This window comes from Oxyura jamaicensis, chromosome 6 (genome assembly GCF_011077185.1).
Source record: "Oxyura jamaicensis isolate SHBP4307 breed ruddy duck chromosome 6, BPBGC_Ojam_1.0, whole genome shotgun sequence".
NCBI lineage: Eukaryota > Metazoa > Chordata > Aves > Anseriformes > Anatidae > Oxyura > Oxyura jamaicensis.
In genome coordinates this window covers 30,450,245-30,473,586 of record NC_048898.1, presented here as the reverse complement: position 1 = coordinate 30,473,586, position 23,342 = coordinate 30,450,245, and the positions used below count along the sequence as shown (strand labels likewise).

The following is a 23,342-nucleotide window of genomic DNA, read 5'->3' as shown; positions in this document are numbered from 1 at the left end:
GCATTTTTTAATAGAAGACAGCTAGAGAATTAACATTGTTATAAACACACATTCTGCAAATTTAAGTTTTAGAAGCAGGGAGAAAAATTAGCTACTTACCGCTTTCCATTTTCTTGTTTTATAACGTAAAAGGACTGAGTTAGCTAGTCAGACATCAGAAAGAATAATATGATATAGGTGATCAGTTACTTATAAGAACAGAAGAATTAATATTGCTCAGGCTGTAAACTGTTCGTCTAAGCTGTTCAACTTTTGTCTGTAGGAAAATGATTGCATTTTCAAACTTTTGAACTTTTTTCAGTGATTAAATATATATATGTATATAGAAAATTGCTAGTTAGGAGAACTTACAGATAATAACGTTAAGTCCACCAAAACACACATAGGAATGATTTATTAGCTAACTGTAAAACCTCTACTCCTTCAGTTGGGCTCATGTCCTGCTCTTTTTAGTCAACAGCATAGCAGAGAAAACCTGATTAAGACAGAAGCTGTTTGCACCCTGATGTTAAGTGCTTTGATATCATCCCAAACAGCTGTGGCAAGCTGAAATAATTAATTGAGGTCATCTGGTAGTTGTTCACTCTCCAAAAAAATCAAAATCTGCTTTTTTCTTCATTAAACATACTTTTTTTATTTTTTATGGGTAGAACTTTTATATCATCTTTTCTGCTCTTAGCCTGTTCTTCAGTCCCTGTGCAAGCAGAACAGTTTTGGTGGTGTTTTGTATTTTGAATTGCTGTTCCACTGCTTTTGTGGTATTTGAACTAATCCTAAGGAGACCACAGTATTTTTATTTTTAATGCTGGCACAGATTTACAATCTATGGAACTATCTGTTCATTCTTTATCGTTCTTCTCTGTGTCTTCATTTTGAAAAGGAGTCTGTTCCCCCTTCATGAGCAAAACCAATTTAGGAGGCATCAGGGCAGAAATGCCTAAAAACTATATGGTTTAATCAGGGTATGATTTGTCTCTCTCTCAGATAACTTTAGCCTATTCAGCTTTCACTTAGCAGTGCACAGTTTATACTCTCTTACAGACATATCTGGCTTTGGATCAGCAAGACTCTGTTAAGAGGTGATTTAATTTATATTCATCACAGAAAGTAATTAACTAAAAGGAAAACATGATTAAGAACAAAGAGCAAAATACCAGGTGGGAAGCAGCAGAAACAGAAATAATGTGAATGCCCTGTTCAGTCCCTCAGGTCCTCTTGCCCACAGCTATACCTCATCTCTTTTTTCCCAGGAACTGTGCTTAGTCTTCTGTTCTTGGCAAAATCTATACTCGTGATTTTATCCTGATGTTACTGTATTAAAACTGAATGCCAAGAGCATTACAGTTTGATAACATGATGTGATATTGCTTTTAATCCCAAATGAAATAGCTGTAATAAGCATTACATAAAGCAAAACAGCAAACCAATTAGAAATTCCAGAAAACATAAAATAACATCATTTTGTTTCTTTGTTTTTTTTTTTTTTTTTTTTTTTCTCTGATTTAGTCATCCGATTTTATTTTTCATTTTGTGCGTTACAGTTTTTCCAAGTGTATGTTTCTTGTGTTAGTGTTTTGCTATTTTCACAGCCAGGAAAATCACAAGACTCATTACTCTCTCTCTTTTTTTTTTTTTTTTTTTGCTTGCTTATTAATTCGGTCTGAACTAATCAAAAGGAATTCTACTGTAGCATCAGTTTAAGATGAGGATTAATGTGGATCAAAAAGTATGGCTTTATATTTTGAGGGAAAATCCTGTTACCAGAATAAAACTTACATTTTTTTTCAGAATCCAAGCCACTAGTTTCAGTTAGAAACATCCAAAAACCTACAGCTTCTCAGAGAACCTGACATTTGAGAGCATTAATACATGCAGTGGATTTCCTGGCTTTTCTACTAAACACTCCCACTGCAGACTGACTTAAAACTCTGTGCCCTGAGGCATTCTATGATGAATCTTTTGGATCTTGTTTTGAATTCAGGAAGAGTTCATTATACCTCAAATCTTTTGAATAAATTTCCAAAAAGATTTTATTTAGGTGGAAAAGTTAATTAACAGCTCAAAAGAGAAGTGGCCTTACTGGAAATAAACTATAAATATACGTAATTTAACATATAAGCTGCTTTATATAGAATTATATTGTCAACTTCACAAGTTTTCTAATAAATCAGAAATGTTTTATCTTAATCGTTAAAACATGCAGTTGAAAAAGTTGAAATATACTTGCAGATGAAGCAGAAAGATGTAATTTTTTTAATAGAAAAAAACAACAGTGTTTTATGTTAAAATTAAAATTTAGCTTAATACTGAAACATTAATAAAAGCAGATTTTGATATTGTACTGGGTCTGGCTGGGACATTACCTTTCCCTGCAGCAGCCCATACAGTGCTGCGCTCTGCACTCGTAGCTAGAACAGCAGTGGTATCACACCGGTGTTGTGTCTGCTGCTGAGCAGTGCTGGCACAGCATCAGGACTCTCTCTGACCCTCCTAGGGGGTGGGCAAAAAGTGAGAAAGGAACATCAGCAGGGCAGCTGACCTAAACCAACCAAAGGGATATTCCATACCATATGATGTCACACTCAGCAATAAAAGGTGGAAAAAGGAAGAAGAGGTGGGGGGGGGCGGCTCTCGTTGTGAAAACGTCTATTCTCCTCCCGAACACCGGCTATGTGCATTGAGGCCCTGCTTCAAGGACGTGGTCAAGCATCATTCATTTGTGGGAAGTAGAGAGTAATTTCTTTCCTCTCCACTTCCACATAGCCTTTACTTGCTTTGTTTAGTTATTCCCTCCCCCCCCCCCCTTCCCTTTTTTTCCTTTAGTTGAATTGTTTAATTAATAATAATATTTCCTTAATAATACATATATATATATTTTTTCTCTTTAATTAAATCATCCTTATCTCAACCCGTGAGTTGTTCTTTCCTTTACTTCCCCTCCTCATCTGAGGAGGGGGATTGAGAGAGCAGTTGTGGTGTTCAACTGCCTAGCACGGTAAAACCACCACAGGTATTGATGACTTTTTAATGTAAAAAAAAGTGACAATTTTCAAAACTTGGTAATAAAGTCAATTAAATATGGATTAAACATTGCAAATGATTTAATGGAAAAGACAAGGTAGGGTCATTTTAAACTCTCCCAGATGGAGACAACTTCAAGATTGTTTTCAGATTTATCTTTCCCTTTGGTTGTTTGCTCCTCTAGCCCCAGCAACCTGTAAAAAAAGTGAAATAAAATACAGCTGGTTTTGCATGCTTTTTCCCATAGAAGCAGCTCAAGATCAAAGTGAAATCCAAGTGTGAATGCAGCATAAACACCCTTGTTCAGGTAAGGACTTACCTAAAATAAGGAGATTAAAAGACCACTACCTCCTACCAGTGCCTGGGGCAGCATACTCACTGGTCAGAACCACATTGAATACCAAATTCATGCCTGTAGACCTAACATTTCTGCACTGCAAACTGGATCAGGCCTCGCTGTATTTCTTGCTCTGATAACTCATCCATAAAACATTAAAATTATGTGGATCAGCACTGAAGGAAAAGCTTTTAATTCCAAACACCTCCAGAAGTTTAAAACAAACATTGCTGTGCAATTTCAGCCAAGAGGACTGTTTCAATTCAGACAGGCACCATATTAAATACCTAATAATAAGACAAATCCCAAAAATTCAGCTGGCATCTTCAGCTGTCTAGCCAGTACCAGTGGAAAGAGAGAGACTGTGTCATCTTCCGGCTGCCAAATGCACAGTGCAGGTATATTTGCCAATAAATCATATGCTCAAGTCTCAGCACTGGGCTCTCTTGAATTTGCAAAAAGCCTCAGTGAAGCCTGCAAATAAGCATGAAGGTCTGAGCAGGGGAGAACCCTGCAGCTGGAGGTCCTTATCAGGACTTCCACTTGACTTCACACATCACATTTGGTACTCCTCTCTTTGGAAAATCATGACCATCATGAATGTCCTCATTGTTATCACCTGTGATGTACAAATCCAAACAAAGGCACCAGATGCACTGGATTTTATTTTGGTAGCTTTTGCCTCACACATGGATGTTAAATTTTTTAAAAATATTTTTTTGCAAAATACCATTAGTTGATGCTCAGTTGCCATTAAAATAAACAGAAAGAGATTCCAAATCAAATAGGCAACATCACTCAAGTAATTTTGGAAAGGCATAGGCTTGCATCTACCAGCAACTGTAGCTGCAATTGTTTTATATTCTGTTTTAAGAGAGCAATGAAAAATGTGTATGACAGAACAGCTTCAAGATGAAACAGTACGCTAGTTTTTCACCTACTGCAATCATTTTGGAATTTAAAAGATTTTTGAAATTGGAAAAATTAAGAACTCTTCCATCTGGATATGAAAGGCCAATAGGAAATACCAGTCTTCCAATTACCTTAAATAGTTTTCATTTCCTATCAGAAGGTTATATTTGTCACTTCCCTCATAACCACAAAGGAACCTTCATAACTTCCAAGTTTGACTGGGCACAAGTCAAGGTATGACTGGTCAAGGTGTGGAACAAAGACATACAAAATCAGGTTGTGGCTACTAGGACAAGGTGCTGGCGGCGCTTTTGTCATGCTGCTACACTGAATATGAAACGCACTAATCAGCTCTCCTTGCTTTGTGGTACACTAGGGAAGAACATGCTGATATTTTGAGAACAGCTAACATTCTCTATAATATTGTGTATCTTTATCAAAAAATGTAATTAAGCTATTTTTCATGTTATAATAACAGTAAAAATACAATGGAAGAACTCAAGTAATAAGTGCTGTATGTTGCTCTGAATGGAATGAGTTGGTAAGATTTAGTAAATTGTGGATTAAAGCTCTGGAATTCTTTCAGTGTAAAAGCCCTGGCCACTGTAATTTGTGCCCTGACAGTGTCAAAATGAACTCCATGCAAAACAGTTGATTAAAAGACATTAATAGCAGATTATATGGAATTTAATTTGTGAACTATTGCCTGAAATGTGTGCCACTGAGCTGTTAACATTACTTTAAACAGAAGCATCAAGAAGAAAGCATGCAGAAAATTATATGTATATTAATGTATAATATAAAATATTCATTAACATACATTAAAGTAAGATAGCATCCAATTAATGTTTAACTTTTACATGACTAACTAATCTCATTAATATAGTCAACATTTGCTGATAGATAACAGAAATTAACTGCAGCTATTTCCTCTTCCATGTTTAGGAACAGCTGTGAAATCACTGTCAACACAGAAATTTTAATAGGTAGATTTTTCCCTGTGTTTTTAAATGGATATTTCTAAGATGTCTTCATGAAGAAGCTAAGAGCAGCAGTTGCCTGGAAGTACAGGAAATGAGCCCAGCTGAGCAGCACAGATGTAGGAAGTTCCCTTTTAATAAGTATTTATTACCTTGTTATTTGGGAGGCCTGGAGCCAAAGATATGACTTAGCTCTTATAAAGGCAAATTGGTTTTCATACTTTCCTGCTTCTATATATTTAATAATAATGTTTTACCTATTTTTCTGCCTATGCTTCAGTTGTGGTACGTTACCACATGATTGAAGCCCCATGACCTTTCAGCAGAGTCCAGTCCAAAAAGAGACATGAGGAAGAATTTAATAGACCTAATCACAATGTAGACAAGACTCATTCCTGTTGCTGTTTGTTAGTGATTATCAAAAAATGTGCCAGAAGTCCATTTAAAATCTTGTTTGGTCAGGAATTTGAAAATTAGCCATAGAATGCAGTTGATATTGAAACAGCACATCACCGCTCGGCTTAAAGAGGTTTCATAAATAGGTATGTTCAATGTGAAGACCTAATGATTACCTTTTTCAGTAGCAGCTCTGGCCATCTTGTGAACTAATATGTTTTAAGAGGAATGGTTGAATCTAAGGGTGATTGAAAACTAGATTCAAGCTCTAAAGGAATTTTTACATACCAGCAGCTTCAGAATGCATGTTCCATTTTTCATTCACTGCATCCTAGGAGATGGACCACCTTAGGCAAGAGCCATAAAACTAAAGCAATTTCACATTTTTTTTTCCTTATCAAAAATGCTGATTTGGTAAAACAGAAGAGATGAAAAAAAATCACAATTCAAAATGCTTTGTAATTATTCCTGTCTTCTAATTATCCCTTCTTGAACTTCTTGATGTTCATTGTATGCCTTCAAAAAAAAAAAAAAAAAAAAAAAAACACTTGTTAAAGCTTGCATACTAGGGAGCAAACAAAGAAGCAAAATCTGCTTAGATGGATCCAAAATTAAATGAAATCCAAAATTAATGCTAAAAATTGACCTAATTTACTATGATTTAAATACATCCAGCCATTTCATTATCCCCAGTGGTGTAAGTAATATCCTGCTTCACTCTAGATGGAATTAATTCCCTCATAGCCTGGGATCTTTGAATACACTATGCCAGAAGCAAAAGGAAAAGGATGATTGTTGTTGTGTCCCATAAGAATAGGAGGTTAGGGAAATATTCATTTTCCATCAAAATGTTTTTCTTCTGGTGAAAAAAAAAAATAATTTTTTAAGATTAAGCTCTTGATACATCAACCCTTTCAATAAAAACAGAACTTCAGATAAGTAATTCATGTCACTGACTTCAGTGGAATCATTAGTTGCCTGAATTAATCTGTGTGCTTATATGTTTTTTTGGAGCAAGTCTTAGAGATTTTGACTTCTTTGTATAAAGAAAAACTGGATTCGTTTATGTATCCATGTTCTATTCAAAATATGTCCATTAAGACATTTAAATTAAACACAATCAGTCAACCCTGATTTAAATCTCAGCATTTGTAGAGTTTTAATTATAGTACAGTATGGGAAACCCATAGAAGTTTTGTTAAAGATGTTTTCATTGGCGGTAAGTGTCAAAAACTTTGTGATGAGATTCTCTCTTTGCATAAACCCCACAGGAAGTTAAAACAGTAACAGATTAAACAAATAATATTGTCCCATTATTGATCTCTCACATAAAACAAAGTGGAACCTTTCTTGTATTCTAGCAAATTAGTTTACTTTTTCCAGCAGGAGAATATTTTGTGCATCTCTAAAATCTCATCACTTCCAAAGATGAAACTCAGGAGACTATAGCAAGGCCTAAAGAATCAAAAAGGAAATATATTTCTCAGAAAACTCCATCTTAAACCTGTTACAAGCCTAGACAAGGACTTGTAATTTGTGAAAAACACTGGAGTGCTGTCTGAAAGTGTGCTTCTTATGATCATCTGCTGCATGTTTCCAAACACTTACTAGAAGTATTTCACTTTCATCTGGGAAGCAATTACTAATAAGTCATGGACTGGCAGGGAGAAAGGGGGACTCGTCTTTTATGTCATTTGTTCTCCAGCAGATACAGCAAAGAAACCCAGATATTCAACACAAAGTAAATAAGATCTATTATTTCGAATGGAAATAAAACCCAAAAACAATAAGACAGGTATTGAGTGAATATTGATGTTTCAAAGTACAATGAAAACTCATTAACATGGGAATGCTGCTATGTGATGCTAAGAAATTGTTCGAGGAGAACAAATGCTCTAAGGCAGTGGACAAAGATGGGCTATAAAATTAGCAATGGCTGGAGATAAGTCTCTTACACAACCACATAAATTGTTATTGTTTTCTGTCTTCTAGCCTTAGTTCCAGAGTTGGAATTAGCTTTGAAATGAATTTATTAGACCTTCTATGGAAAGATCAAGTTTTCAGCAAAGGGAAACAAGCAGAACAAGGATGGCTTTTTCAAAACTTGTGTGCAATGAGCCTTTGGCTAAATTAAGTTGTTTACAAGTATAACTCACTTTAATCAGCAACTTCTACAGCTTTCTAAAAGCAGGGCACTCATAAATACTGGTAAATGTCTGATATAATTGGGTTTATTGTTTTAACATAGAGAAGAGAGGAAACAGAGCCCAGCTATCCAATCTATGTGTCTATTACACAAATGCAGCCAGAGATATTATTACAGTAAGTCTTTTTCACAAAAAGAAGCATTCAACACAGCTTAAAGCTATAACTGGAGCTAAAACCACTGTGTCATAGCCCTTCCCAGAGGTATATCGGTTTTCAATGAGTAAAGTTTCATTAACTTCATTGCCCTTTTAAATGGAACAAGGGTTTCTGAGAGTATAGCGCCTCTCTGAATATGAGATGGATCTCACTGAAAAGATGTCTCTATGCAGCTTTTAAATATTGCACCACATCTAAAAAATATATGAAAATGCCTTCAGCCCAGGAGCAAGAGGTGATTTAACCTTGCCCATACAATCCCTGGTCCTATTGCATCCTTGTATCTATACCCGGCATTCTGCTGCCAAAGCACAGACTAAGCAGAGCCAATAAAAACATGGTGCAACAATAAGAGATTTTTGTATTTACTGCTTTCACATTGGTATAATCTCACTGACATTAATGTAATTACCTCTGATTTACTATGGAGAAAGGATACAGAACTACATGCTACAGATAGAGAGGTAGTCTCCAAATCACAACACAATCCTTTCAAATGAAGCAAAAGCCAAAAGAAGGCAAAAATGAAGCAAAAGGCAAAAGAAAGGAAAAGGCTTTCTTTACTCATATGCAACTGTACACTTTAATGTTATCTTAAAAATATTTATGAAATTAATTAAAAGCCATATAATATTTGAGTTTTAATTGTTTAAGGACATTAAAACTCCATTTTAACAGAAGTTATGTAATTTCTGGTTTCTCAGCATACCAGCTCCAGACCATGCATTTTTAAAACTTAAAGGCAATAATGCATTTTCCTTCATGGGGACAGACGGGATACCAAATGTAATTTTCCAGACCCATCTAAAATATCACTAATTCTGTTGTTTGCACACAAACCGAGTTATCAGCGACACTTTTTTTTTTTTTTTTTTTTTTTTTTTACATATGGCAAATCCTTTAGACTTTCTCATCCTCTGTCCCTCAAACTTCTCAAGTTGACAAAACCAATTAAACAAAAACAAGTCATACTGGTAAAACATGTTAAAAGATCATAAATTATGTTAATATTCCATAATGCTAATAGTTTCATTAAACAGTATTAAACGCTACTTTGACTTATTGTATGCAACAGGGAACTTATTTTGCCACATTCCAAACCAGCAGCCATTTCGTCATCTTCATTCATTTTACATTTACACAACTTCACTGCCCAATTTACCCACAGGTTCTGCTGAAAAGCCAGTGGAATTCTTCATTAGAGACCAGATCTAATGTGGTTTATTTCTTCAGCTGAAGTAGGTGGAGAAATGTTGACAGGTTTGCCCTGTTCCTTTTCTGCCAGCAGCTTAAAAAAAAAAATTAAAAAAAAATCTGATTACTCTGGCATCTTGTATAGCACCATTTTTGAAGGGTTTTAAAGGATCGGTTACTGCAAAGTGTTGTTCCTGCAATAGCAAAAAAAATATATAGTTCTTCCTCCCTTTCTTATTGTTGTTTAACAGTGCAAAAGGAACAAAATTTAACAAACTTATTTCAGCCAACTATTTCAAGGAAGAAATCCTTCCAAAGGGATTCCCTTGCCCTGAAATGAAATCAACTCAGACCTTTATCACATGGTACTCCAGCCAGGTCCCACAACTCCACGATTTTCTATGCAGGAGGTAGGTTACACCTGCTAGGATAGCAACATTTTAAAAACTGAGTTGCAGTGTTATTAGAGAGCAGAATTTGTGGCTCTTCCCAAGGCAGATCCTTCAATGCCCTTAGTGGCATTTTTTTCTGGATAAATTAGATGGATGTAATTGAACAGCATTTATGACAGAAATAGAGTTAGCAGGGGGATTATGAATTCTGAAAAATGGCTATATATTTGCATACCAATGTTAATCTGTACATTTCCAATTAACATACAGCCACTAAGACAATTTTACTAAACTGACAAGGTGGAGGAGGCAGAGAAAACTCTGAGCAGCCAGTATAAGGAAACGACTGGCAGAGACCACTTCTGTGGAGGAGGTTTCAAGGGAATGAAAAGCACTGAGTTAAGCAGTAATTATTATTACTTTTAAGATCACAGAAATATTGATTAGAGTAGATCCCTGGAGATATCTGCTCTGACTTTTCACTAGAAATGGGAGTATTGCAAAGGGCAGATCACGTCAACCATGTCTTTTTCTACCCACGTCTTAAAAAACACCATGGGTGGGAGATTCCACAACCTTTCCAGGAAATTTTCTTGTGGTACCACACCACCCTATTAGTGAAAAGATTTATGTTCATTCTGAACATCCCAATGTGCAACTTACTGCTGCTGCCCTGTGCTGTACCATCTGCCACGGAAGAGTTTATCTTCAGTGCCTTCGGCATTCCCCTTCAAAGAGTTGGAGGCTGCTAAATCTCTTCTTCAGCATAAAAACTTGATCTAGGCCCCTGACCTCTGCAGCACCTTCTGTGGTTTCCTGAAATCCTTCTTTATCTGGCCACAGGATTTCACATGTAGCCTCTCTATTGTCAGATGGTGAGGGCTAACAACTTCCCTCAGTCCTCTTGTCATGTTCCTCCTAGCCCAGCCACACCTGCAGTTTCTGTTATTAAAGTGAGCACACTGTTGGGTCATGCTTAGCTCGATAGCTGCCATACACCCCGTATCTTTTTCAGTAGGACTGTTCCCATCCTATACTGGTGGGATGGGATGGCTTACTCCAACTTAGATGAGAAGTAATACTCACGGAATGTCCCAGGGTTCTCATTAGACCAATTCTCCAGAGCCCCCTAAATCAAAGCTGAACCATTTCATGGGAATTATTCCTCATTTACTATCATCCACAAGTTTATAGAGGATACACTATGTTTTTCTGACTGTGATCTAAATATGCTGCAATACATAGTTTGGAATAAACAGTGCCTTGCTTATCAATTACCCTTGTCATTGTTACAGAGGGCATTGTCTTGCACTCGAAATCCAAGTCATATCTGCTAGGATTATCATAGCTGTGTCAAGATTTCCTCTCAGTATCAAGCCCATAGGCATAGTAAACATTAAGTCCAAGATACAACAGCATTGACTGACAGTTTTAGAACATTTTAGTTATGATTTTTTAATTTAAAGGTAGACTTAGCAAAATTAAAAATGGAACTAAAAGTTTCAGGAAATTCTTTAATTTTCAGTATATAATTCATTCAAAATGTAACAAACCCCTATAATCTAACATCTACATTTCAGTATCTTCTAAATGAAATATTTTGATTTCAGTTTAAAGCTATGTTCTAACTTGGAAAATGATGAAATGAAGATATGTAAGTGTCTGTTCATTTGAAAAAATATTTATTGCTTTTTTAAAGAAAATATTCTCTGCAAACTGATGAATCCACTGTTGATACAGATGTAGTCATGACCCAAAATTAAATGCCTATTGAGGTAAAGTTTGATGTTCCAGAAGGTGTCTTAAGACCAAGAAAAATCTTTTATATCCTCTACCATCTCTTCTGTGAATGTGAATTTTATAAGCCTGAATATAAGATGATAATGTAATGGCATTTTTTTTTCTCTAAATTATAACAATCTTTCTCAAATTCATAATAGTTTTCCATTATGATTTCGCTGATTCTGTATCAGTCTCCATCAAACATTATTTTCATGAGGATTTCATGATAACTAATGCTTGGTAAGGCATGCCAACAAGGATTCTCAAGCAGAAATCCAGGTGCAAAAGACAAAAGCGGTGACTACCCTGGGGACACTGGACCTCTGCTCTGTGCCAGTGCCTCGTACTTCACAGGTATCCCAGATTTGTTTCTGCATACAGCTTCTACCTGGTGGATCACAAAACTGCCTGTTTTGAAACTAGGTAAATCTCATTCTACTTCTGGATGGCATTATTGCAGTCTTATTTTCTGTATTGAAGGGATGGTCTAATCCAGACTGCAGTTTGACTCACAAATAAGAAATAAAACAAGACAGACACAGTCCTGAAGAGTAACAACCATGATTACTTTAATGGAGTAACTCCAATAAATATATTCAGTGGAGGTATTTAATTGAACTCAGGATTTTTCTGAATTTGGAAGCTTACCAAAATAGCTTGCTAAGAATAATACCATGCTAGGCTCTCTAATTCAGCTTTAAAGTGTCTTTTTCTTATTTTGTGTAACCTATGCTGGAACTATGCCTGAAGAGCTATTTTGGAAGACACCTGAGTGAAGACAAGTCTGTATAATTATGAAAGAGCCACACAATATAATACACAAAAACCAGGCAAAGAACATCCAGTCCAGAAAATATCCCAATTTTGATTTTATCTATATCAAAATAGAGAGTCAAATACAACTAGCTTACGCACAATAAATTGTGAGTTTAAAGAAAAACTGAGAAGTGGCATCTCACTTCAGGTCTCTCAAGAATTTCTTAAAGACTCTGAACTTTGGTTTTCTACATTTACAAGACATCACTAATAATTGACAATTATCTTAAGATGACAGGGATTTCATTTTATCTACAACTCCGTTCACTTTGGCCTTAATCACCTTAAAGGAATTTATACAGAGAAAAAAAATAATAATCAGTGTGGCATTTATAGATCATTCTTACCTAAGGCAGTTCTATAACAGTGAAAAAATCATTTATGTAGAACCTATCCCTCAATGTCTCCTGGAGACAGAATAGCAGGAGACATTGCTGGCTCATATTCAGGTGGAAACCTTAGCATAGAGGGAATTATGTATTATCTACAATGTCTAAGAAGTTTAGTCTCTTGTTCAGGATTCATATGCAGCTTGTAAATATTTTGAGTTTTCAGTCACTGCTACTGTTTTTATGAATGCTTTTTATGGTTTGGGAAGTTTTATAAAATTTTAAAGAGCGGAGTAAACAAAACGTGTGTAGCTCACTACATCAGTCCATGGCAATAACACATGCCAGGTTTAGTCAGATAATTGCATTTTACTTGACTGCAGTACATCGTGTCCTGTCACTACACATTACATGCCATTATACACACAGTTGAATTTGATGTTCTAGAGGAGACTAACTGATCTAGTTTTACAAGAAGGTAAATTGATTTATCTAGCATGGTTCACAAAATTAAGTCTGGAAGCATATGTCCCTTTCTATGGGTAGTTACTAGATTACATACAGCTATGAGTCTCAATGTATGAAATCCATTTTGGGAAAAAAAAAAAAATATATAATTAAAAAAAAAAAACTGTGATATAAAAACCGTGATACTAATGAAGGTCAAACAAGTGCTGCCACTTTCTTCTAACAGTCCACTGAAGCTCTGAAATACGAAATCAACAGTTTTCTTATTATTCTGTGTATGTTTTCCTTGTTCCCTCAGGAAAATAATGCCCTGTTGAATAGCCAGAGTGAAAAGCAGAAGTACGCTAGGTACCATGGTATTAATTTGTGGTAGCAGGATCTCCATTTACTAAACCTCCTAGCCCCAAAATGCTGTCCAATCTGTAAACTGAATATAAGCTCCAGCAGTTCAGTTCATTCCAAAATACATTGCACTACTGCACTGCTACATCTTTAACACAACTATAAATAAGCCTTTAGTGCTGCTGCTTGATTATTTTTTTTCACAGCTACTGCAATGAAACTATGCAGTAACAATTCTGACAATGGAAGGGAAGTATTCTCAGCTAGTATAAATCAGCATTATTTCACAAAAGGCAATGGACTGAAGCTAGTTTATGGCTCCTGGTGATGTGGATCAAAGTAGTATTAGTGTGAAACCTGTTACACAGACCAATTTAGAATTATTTGTGAAGTACCTAATCCCCAGAAAATTCTTTTCTGGTTATTAATCACAATATGCTCATTATCCCCACCTACTAATAGAGCAGTTGGGGAAAGATTGAATTCCTATACAAAATTCTGCCTCATCTATCCATACTGTATATTGTTCTGTTATTTTGCCTACCAGTAAAACAAAACAACCTGCACTTCAACCTCCAAATGTAATCAAACAAGCCCCACTTTAATACAATATCAAAACAGAAAGCTATCTTCTGAATTCTATGACCCACTGAGGTTCTAACCAACCATTCTTTGTATATTTACAAAAGTGTGACTATAGATGTTTTACTCATCATCATCAGTTTTGAACTCATTCATCCTCATAACATTCATCCTCAGACACACAAGAAAGCTCCAGTTTTTCAACTTCCCATTTTTTAAAAAAAATCTAGGTCAACCTGTGAAAGATATCAGAAAACTCTTACCATACTTGTGCCTATTCCTTTTTTTAAAATGCCAGATCACCACAAGCTATATGGGATCTGTTTAAAAATAATTGAAATAAACCAGTTTGTGGATTATGCATTTGACAGAATTCTCTAAAGCTGAGAAAATTCTCTAAAGCTGAGAATTCTCTAAAACTGAGGAAAATGCAATCATCTGATTTCAATGTCATTACAAGAAATTGTGCTCTGTGTGACTGCCTACTGCTAATAATCACTGCCAAGCAGATATATTCTCTGATGCTGGAAAGGGATATTTGTTCTCTGGTTGCTGAAGTGAAGAAATTTCCTTATGAAGTGCAAACATCTTTCAGCTTTCTCAATAATACTGTTATAGTTGGCTTGTTTGAAAATTTATTCCTTCTAAATAGACTGCCACTTTTGTACAAGTGTCTGAGGATCCTAGAGTAACGGTTAAGGTAAACTGAAAACACAATGGTGCAACAAGGTCCTACAAACAAACCTTAAATTAACTTGAAAGTGATACCAAATGAACAGAAGTTATTGTCTTAGATGTTGTTTTCCTTATTACTAATCTTTCCAGGCCCGCCTTCGTGTCAGACGTGTTGTAAAACTATATACATTAAATGTCTCTAATTCTTGTATAATGCCGATTATATAACATTAGAAAATTTTAATAGGTCACGAACTATTGCATGATAATAATCTGTGCCTGTCTGTAAAGGTTGTTACATGAAATCATAAGACACATTAGAATGTAAATTAATAAAACTAGGAGGAGTAATATTTTACACCAAACATATGATGCTTAAAAAACATATTATCCTCAAAACTCATATCTATATTTAGGATTCAGTCCGTATGGAAAGTCAGACAGTAAAAAATGATGATCTATGACTAAAGAGTAAGATAAATTCAACTAATAAAATTGTTCGGTGTCTTTTCTACTTTGTTTGAATCTTTCATAAATATACTTTCAAGTACTTCTTGCCTCTAATGAGAGAAGAAAAACTAATCCCAAGTAATCATAAAGCAGGAACAAAATAGTAAACTCAGAGTTTGAGATGAGTTATTTAAATGTATTAATTTCCTCCAGAGGTATTGCTTCCCCATGTATATTTTAACTTACTTTGAGAACCATCTTCCACACCTCCAATTAGGATTACAGTAATTATTTCCCCACTCATTCGTCTTGCCTGAAGTCTTATGAAGAAGTGGGGCAATGGATGCCAAAAAGTAAATCACAATTTAAACTAGAGTATAAATACTGCAGTACAAAACTGTCAAAGAATTTTTACTCAATGAATAGCATTCTGTAATGTCATGGAGCCGCATCACTTGGTGAAGCACTATCTCAGCTTTGCCAATAAGGAACAGAAACAGAGCAGCTAAATTATTTCTTTAAAGACAACGGTGTATGTTAATGGTGAAACAAGGATTAAAATAAATAAATAATAAAAAATAAAAAAAAAGTCACCATATTAATCCCAGAGTCAGTTTGTGTGTTTGTGCTGCCCCCAAATGAATTTTGCAAATCCAGTTACAAAAGAAAAATGTTCTACCTGAAAAATATATTGCTAATATATTTGTCCAGAAAGTGGCAGAGAAATGGGAGGATCTTTTAGACTCACAAATTCAATTGCAGCATGATGAGAAAGAAAAAGAAAGCTGGACATGTTCACTCTGGAATTACATGTTTCTTGGATTTGAGTAGATTGATTGTTGCATACTGCCACATGGAACATAAAAAATATAGAGACTCAGAAGTATAACATCATCTAAAATTTTGGGGCTTAGTCAAGCCTAGAATATCAAGGAACTCTGCACATTTTTTTCTTGTTTTTTTAAGACACTGCCTTCTAAGTGGCATAGGCCAAACTACATTTCTAGTCCCATTTCAAAAAAAAAAAAAAAAAAAAAATCAATCTAGTATATTAGGTTCATCAGTTTGAAGAACAAAACTTTTTCTGGTAATTGGTTTGTTCTTTCTGAAGTATAGAGCATTTTTGCTTGGTCCTTGAAATTTCTGATACCCATATAATGACAACATAGAAAAACAAAGCCCACTTTTGCAATTGTCTCTCTGTGATACTCTCAGCCCCCATTTTCCAACACAGAAAAACCTTTGTGCGTTTTGAAGATGTATCACACATTTGTACGATAATAGTAGCCTATTTATTCAGGTTTTACTGACCACAGAAAAGTAGGGAAATGTTGAGCATAAGACAAACATCTTTCTTTGATTAAGTTGTGAGTCTCTTCAACAAGTAGTTTTCATATTTTTTGAGGGTTTGGAATTGATATTCTGGCGGCTCAACCAATCTCCTAAAGGATGTATGTGCAAAGCGGCTTTCTTATGGCATTGAGCTTTCTGGCTGACAGTTTCATCTGGAACAGTCCTGTGCCAGAATGGGCTATTTTTCATTTTGACAAGTGGAAAGGCAAAAGAATATAGTAAATGGAAAATATTCATCTGGCACAAATCTTTAAATGCAGTCATGCAATCATAGAAATGTGTGCTTGGCAGAGACCTTAAGAGGTCACTGAGTCCATGTCCCTGCACCAAAACAGGATCAATTTTGACTGTCATTAGTAATAAAAGTGTCTCTAACTCAGCACCACTGACACCACCATACCTTTAGAGGACAAGGGGTAGCAGCTTTAAACTAAAAGAATGTAGATTTAGATATTTTGAAGAAATTCTTCACACTGAAGCTGGTGAGACACTGACACAGGCTGCCCAGAGAAGCTGTGGCTGCCCCTTTCCTGGCAGTGCCCAAGGCCAGGCTGGATAGGCCTTTGGGCAACTTGGTCTGGTGGGAGGTGTCCCTGCCATGGCAGGGGGTTGGAACAAAATGGTCTTTAAGGTCCCTTCCAACCCAAACCATTTTATTATTCTATGATTTGTTACCTTGCCAGAGAAAGATGACAGTTTGGGTGACAGTTTGTTCTTGGAAAATTCAGTCTACAATACATGATTACCTACTAGGTATTTAACAAAGAGTATGTGACTTTATTTCAGATCCTTATAAGAACTGAATTTTACCATATATTCTTGCAATTTAGTTTCTTACAATCTATCATACTTTTCATCTCTTTAGTCATTTTTAAAGATAGAAACTGTATTTGCCCTTCCCCTCTCCTGAAACACTCCTATCCCCCAGAACCTTTTAAACACAAATTTATCTCAATTGCTTGCAGTTAACTGACACAGAAAGTGTTAACATACTGCTCTTTTTGGTGTCATGCACTGATAGCTTTCATTCTTCATTGACAAAGTCAACATTTTCATTACTCATCTTTTTAGTATTAAAATGCATACAAAGTGAATTCTTAATCTTTCCTGGTAGTTGTATCTTCCTTTGCAACTCAACCTGTATGGTCTTTATATATTTGTGTTATTCTTTCTGGCAGTTGATCTTAGTCATCAGGTCTCATTTTCCTTTGCCTGTTCCTTTTCATCTTCTATTAAAGGACAATAAATAATTTATTAGTAAATTCCTATTTCTTTTGCCAGAAGCTTAAAAATATTTATTGAGGAAATCAGAAAATCATCTCATCTTTAGCCCAGTTCTTTTCTTTTCAATGCTGCCTGTTGCTGGTTAATCACAACCACTTACTTATCATTATATCATATTCATATTACATTCTATCCTACCCAAATTAACACATAATTTCACAAATGATACTTCATCAAACACTACTGCAAAGAACAGTTCAATTTATTGCAGGTTTGTTTGTTTGTTTTTAGATTATCAATGACTCTAGCAATCTACTCTTTATTGAGTTAAATTGCCCCCCCCCTTTTTTTTCCTTTTCCCATTTTACTTTTTCATTTAAGCTATTTTCTTCTATGATTATGTTTCCAAATATCTGTCTTCCATATAATTTAAACCAAAGGGCTTGTTAGGGCATAATCACTTTCCCCTCAAATTCTTAAAAAAAATGTTTACATTGCATTTTTTAGTTTTGTGCTTCATTATGCACTCCTAAACCGAAATGGAACACAATACTTCTTATTCTTAATGCAGAGTCCTGCCCCAGGCTTTTGTTTTTGGAATAATAAGATGGATATTATTCAAAACTCCTACTTCCCTGAAAGTAAATAGAAACTTCTTGGGCCTGAGCGTAGTCAAACCAATATAATTTTGCTGATATAGTCCTTAAATCAATATTGTATTCTTCCTCTTCCTTTGGATCTCCTATTTGATCAAACACTTTATTATTTTTGATGACACAATATAAATAGTTTTGTAAAAACATAAAATGAAGATGTGATTGATACTGCCAACAAAAGAGAAAAAGCATCATACCGTACTTCATGAAGGATTTCAGAATAAAAAGAAACTACTTTTACCTTATTCCCTCTACAAGACATAGTAAAAATAGTCAACTCTAGATTAATAGAATTATAAGTAGAAATCACATGAAAATAAAAGATTGACTCCACCAAGAAAAGTATTGAAAAACCAAAGCACAATTACATGATGTTCCTTTCTTGTGGCTGATGGCTGGTCAGTGAGATGTTCAACAAAAAGCTATTAATATATCTGCAGTTTATACTTTTTATTACAGTGTTTTAGTTAATCTGGTAATATATCTAAGTATACTTATAAGTGTATAAAACAAAAAATGGGATCTTCCTTACTATCACAGTTTGTGATTTTGGGGACACTATCTCAAATCCAATTACAGTAACAAATTACAGTACAAATTCTTGACATTTTTTCCAGGATAGTTCCTGATGATTTCCTCATTCCCATCACCCATCTTCTCTTTGCCCACATGCTCAGTGTCATTATCTCTACTGAGTCATCAACCTTTGCAGAGGCAAATTGCTAAGAACCATCTGTGTCCCTTCCCTGCAAAACAGCAGTCGAGCTCCTTCCTCCTTGTTTCCTATTTATTCCTGAAAATATTCCAATGTATTTCCATACCCTTTACATGGCCTATCCCAGCTGGATATTAGATAATTCTCATTTTAGCCCTAATCTCTTTTGCCTATAACACATCTGTGTGTGGCCCAAATGCATAGACTAAAAACAAAACCACACAATATCAAAACATTCTGCTAGTTAACCATAATGTTCTTTTCTTCTTTCACAGCCTCTGGTCTTGACTATGGATTTATTAAAAATAAATGGGAACATGTCACATACATTATCAATTTGGTTGATGCTCGGGGAAGATTAACCAGAGAAAGCATTATTCTAAATAAATAAATAAATAAATAAAGCAAGACAAAATGGTGTTCATTTCAAATTGCTTTATTGGCAGAAAGACTTTTAGACAGCTAAGCCAGAAAAAATCACAGAGCAATCATCTTAAAATTGCACTGACACTAACAAAGGTTATGAGCTTCACTGGATTAAGAATATCCTGCTAATTTTCACACAACATAATGTCATTGCTTCAATAAAGTGTTTTGTTTCTTTTTCAAAATAAATACTTTGTGGTAATTTATTTTAGGAATGTAAAACATACATATAAATAATTCACTTTTCAGAATCCAGTATTCAGTTTAAATTATTGTCCTTTTCATGTATGCCAAGTGACATGATTGAAAATATAGGAGCTACCCACTCTCACAGGACACTAGAGGAAACTACTGCAGAATATACTTGTCACATTTACTAGCTCTTAGCAAGATGATTAACACTGAGAACAAGATGAGTGCTACTGGAAAAGTATTATTTTTCCCTGGTCTTTACCATTGTGCCTGTTGTGGAAGGTTCTTGGCTGGACTGCACTGATTGTCATTCAGTCTTGGCTGTACAGTCAAAGGGGACTCAACATGAGTTCAAAACTTTGACCTCAGCACCACAATCTGAAGGAAGTAATAAGAAAAATGCCATCTGCTGATCACCTCATCCTCTCTCAATTGCACAGTTTCTAATTACCTGGAGTGCTTGTTGTCTTCACCTTGCTTTTGCATGCAGCAGGCATGCTCAATGTTTGAATATACTCTCCTAGAAATATAATCATTGTTACTGCCCTCCCTGACACCAGGCTGGATCAGCATCTTAATAGAACAACAGGAAAGCAGTGACTCAGTTCACTGCCCAGAAACAAAGGGTAGAGCCATGAATCAACAAGTCTCTGTATGATCTACCATGTTGACCACTTCATTTTGCCTAGTGAAATACATGACAAAAGCTTCCATTGATTCCCATATGGCAGTTCAAACCCAGGAACAGAGATAAGAGGTGCTTTCTTATTTCTCCATATATCAAGAGCAAGAATTTGGCTCACTGCTGCTTTGTTTTGGGGGCTCTGTACCACTAGGGCATTCACAAATGTCTCAAAATTCACAAGTTTCCTTTAGATCTTGTGTTTTCCATGGGGGGGGGGGGGAGGAGGAGATCAATGTTTTTTCACAAGTTGTGATTTTAAAGTAATCTTTCTTAGGGAATCAGATATTTCCTCCTTTGCAAGTAGCTTTTATTTTACATCAGAAAAAGAACCTTTATGCAGCTTTGAGAGTATTTTTCACATGAATGTCTCACCATCTGATTGTGCAGTTCACTTCACATCATTTAATACTTGTTAAGCTATGGCACTATGCTGTTGTGTTATTGTGTATTTGTTTGCTGGCCAATAAAGCCACATCTTGAAATCTAACAGGTTTTATTATTTTAATATTACAGTTAAGAATTGAGAAAGAAATAAATTCATAGAAAATCTGGCTAATTATCACAATATTTCTTTGCCAATGGCAAGAAGGTTGGCAAAAAATAATGGGCCAATAACATATTTTTAAAGAGCTGACATTTCAAATTTCAAGGAAAAAAAAAAAAAAAAAAAAAAAAAAAAAAAGATTTTTGAGATTTTTAATTTCAGTCCTTAGCATTCCACTAATGAATGTGCTGCTAGATACAGCAATTAAGTAAATTTTTACCCAAGCGCACCTACTGAACTTTTCCCAGAGCAGAAGTTGGCAGCAATCTCGCGTTGCTAAATGCCAACCTATAGTACACAGAACAACCCATAAGCTTAATTGTACATTGCAGTTCATTTCAGCATCAGCTCGGCTCAATGTATCTATCAGCTAAGATCCAGGGCTATTATTATTTTATCATTACGTTGGGTTATTATTACAGTTAATTACACTGGTAAACATTTAGTCATTGATAATAACACAAACTTAGAAAAAAAATCAGACCGATACCCACTTGAGATACCAGAATTCAGCTACAGGTCCAGAAAAAAACAGCTGAACTTATTTGCTGTAAAATTTCTACACAGTGAAAGGCAGGATGGTAAATACTTTGCAATATGTACATATTGAGAAAGTGTATTCAAGTTTGTGTACTCATCTTGTGCTTTATAAAATGCAATTCTTCCCATATCTGCAATATTTGCTAACTCTCTAAAACCACATCCACAAGCCTATGTATAGGAAGAACTGGATAATGACCCAGTTCTGGTATTGACTGAAGCTTTAAAGCCATTGCATTTCTGGTTATTTGTGAGGTTCCATTTGATGTTGTTGGCTTATTTGTGAGGTTTCGTTTGATGTTATTGAGTTAGAGTACGTTATAAGTAAATTCTGCAGGGTGGCACAATCTGCCCTAGAAATATCAATAATGTAATAGCTGCAGTGAAAAACAGCACGTTATTTTTCGTGTACTTGTAAAGTAGACAAATAATTTTATATGCTCTAGTTGAATATAAATTATAGATTAAAATGTCTCTTTTATTTACAGAAATATTTACAAGAACAGACCACACACTGAGAATGGGAAATATTCTGACCACCTCTCTTCCAGTAAAAAACTGTTTACAGTACATTTTTTTTCTTGATTTACCCAGTTGCTAGCTAGTTGCTGGTTCCTTTTTAGGGACTAATACGCTTTTCTAGTGAGAAATCTCTAATGATAGTCAGCCAGATTCTCCCTTTTTACAATGTATCTGATGAGACCTTGATCTAAATTGAAGCAAAAACTGCAGTGCCACAAGCTGTCCAGCATTTTTCTATTCTGTACTGCATCAGTCACACATTAAACTTGCAAAGCAATAACTTTCCCTTGTGAAGTTTGGCTTTAATAAGTATTTTGCCAAAGCATATATGCAAAAACCATGGCATTGTTTGTGTGAATGCTCCTCTGGTGGAATGCACTGCTTGGAGAACATTGTTTTTTGGAAAGGGATATCTAACAGCTAGAATTAATAAATTTAAACAATTCTTCAGACTAATGGGATGCCTTTTCCTTGGCACTATGTACTTACACAGCTAGACATCATCCTCACTGCAAATGACATTATTTATCATTTGCAGTGAAAGTTGGGAGTTGCAGCTCCAGGCTGCACTGCACAAAGCAGCATACAGGCAAAGAACCGAAAAGGTCCCAGATAAAGCTGTAAACAAACAAGACAAAAAGGGGGGAACAGGAACAGAATAAAAGTGTTACAATGGTTTATCCAATGTCATGCAGCAAATCAAATGAAATTATGTGAAAGATGTAGGTTTTTGCTTCTCACCCTTGTTTCTCTGTCAACACTATGCTGCTTTTCCCACAAACACAATTTCAACAATGTCACTTTGCTTTCTTTCCAGGTTAACATCCACGAATTACAGAACATTTGTATTGCCTTTCATCTTTCTTCATACCTATACACTGGGAAATATGAGATTCATAGATAGACTAAGGGATGTGAAAATAGCTGTAATGAGTATGCAGGTAAATTACTTTTAAGAATAAACTTGTCTAAAACTTTGGGGACAGAAAACAGTCCTCAGATTTATGCCAGTTAATGATGTTGACACTCACTGTTTCAGAACTGTGAATTATGTATAATGCCAAGTCACATAACACAGGCATGTGCTTTGTTTCTCTGATGGGATGCAGTAGTAAGACAATAGTGTTTGCCTACATTTGTCTAACTTTTTCTTAGATACCTCAGCTAAAAGAAACTCCATGACTCCCCCAGACAATCTACTGCAGAATTTCACTTGCCTTCATTTTAGAAAATTTTCTCAATGTCTAACTACCACTATCCACCTATGCTATGGAAACTGCAACAGAGGTTTTCATTTCCACTGTGAGATGTAAGACCCCAGCAGTCTTGCAGCAAGGCACCATGGCATCCTTAGTCTGTTGAGGAAGAAGATGACAAAAAAAAGATTTTGCTTATGTTGGTGTCTCAGATACTCTAATCTGACGCATGCATCAAGGGGACTACAT

General features: G+C 35.4%; 1 long non-coding RNA gene across 4 annotated transcripts in view; it reads right to left on the bottom strand.

The window, feature by feature from the left end:
• Positions 1-23,342, bottom strand: part of LOC118169441 — a 127,150-nt gene that overhangs the window by 12,147 nt on the left and 91,661 nt on the right. For all 4 annotated transcript variants that reach the window (XR_004752102.1, XR_004752101.1, XR_004752103.1 and 1 more), the window contains exon 3: positions 100-188. This is a non-coding gene — a long non-coding RNA (uncharacterized LOC118169441). The remainder of the gene's footprint in view (positions 1-99; positions 189-23,342) is intronic.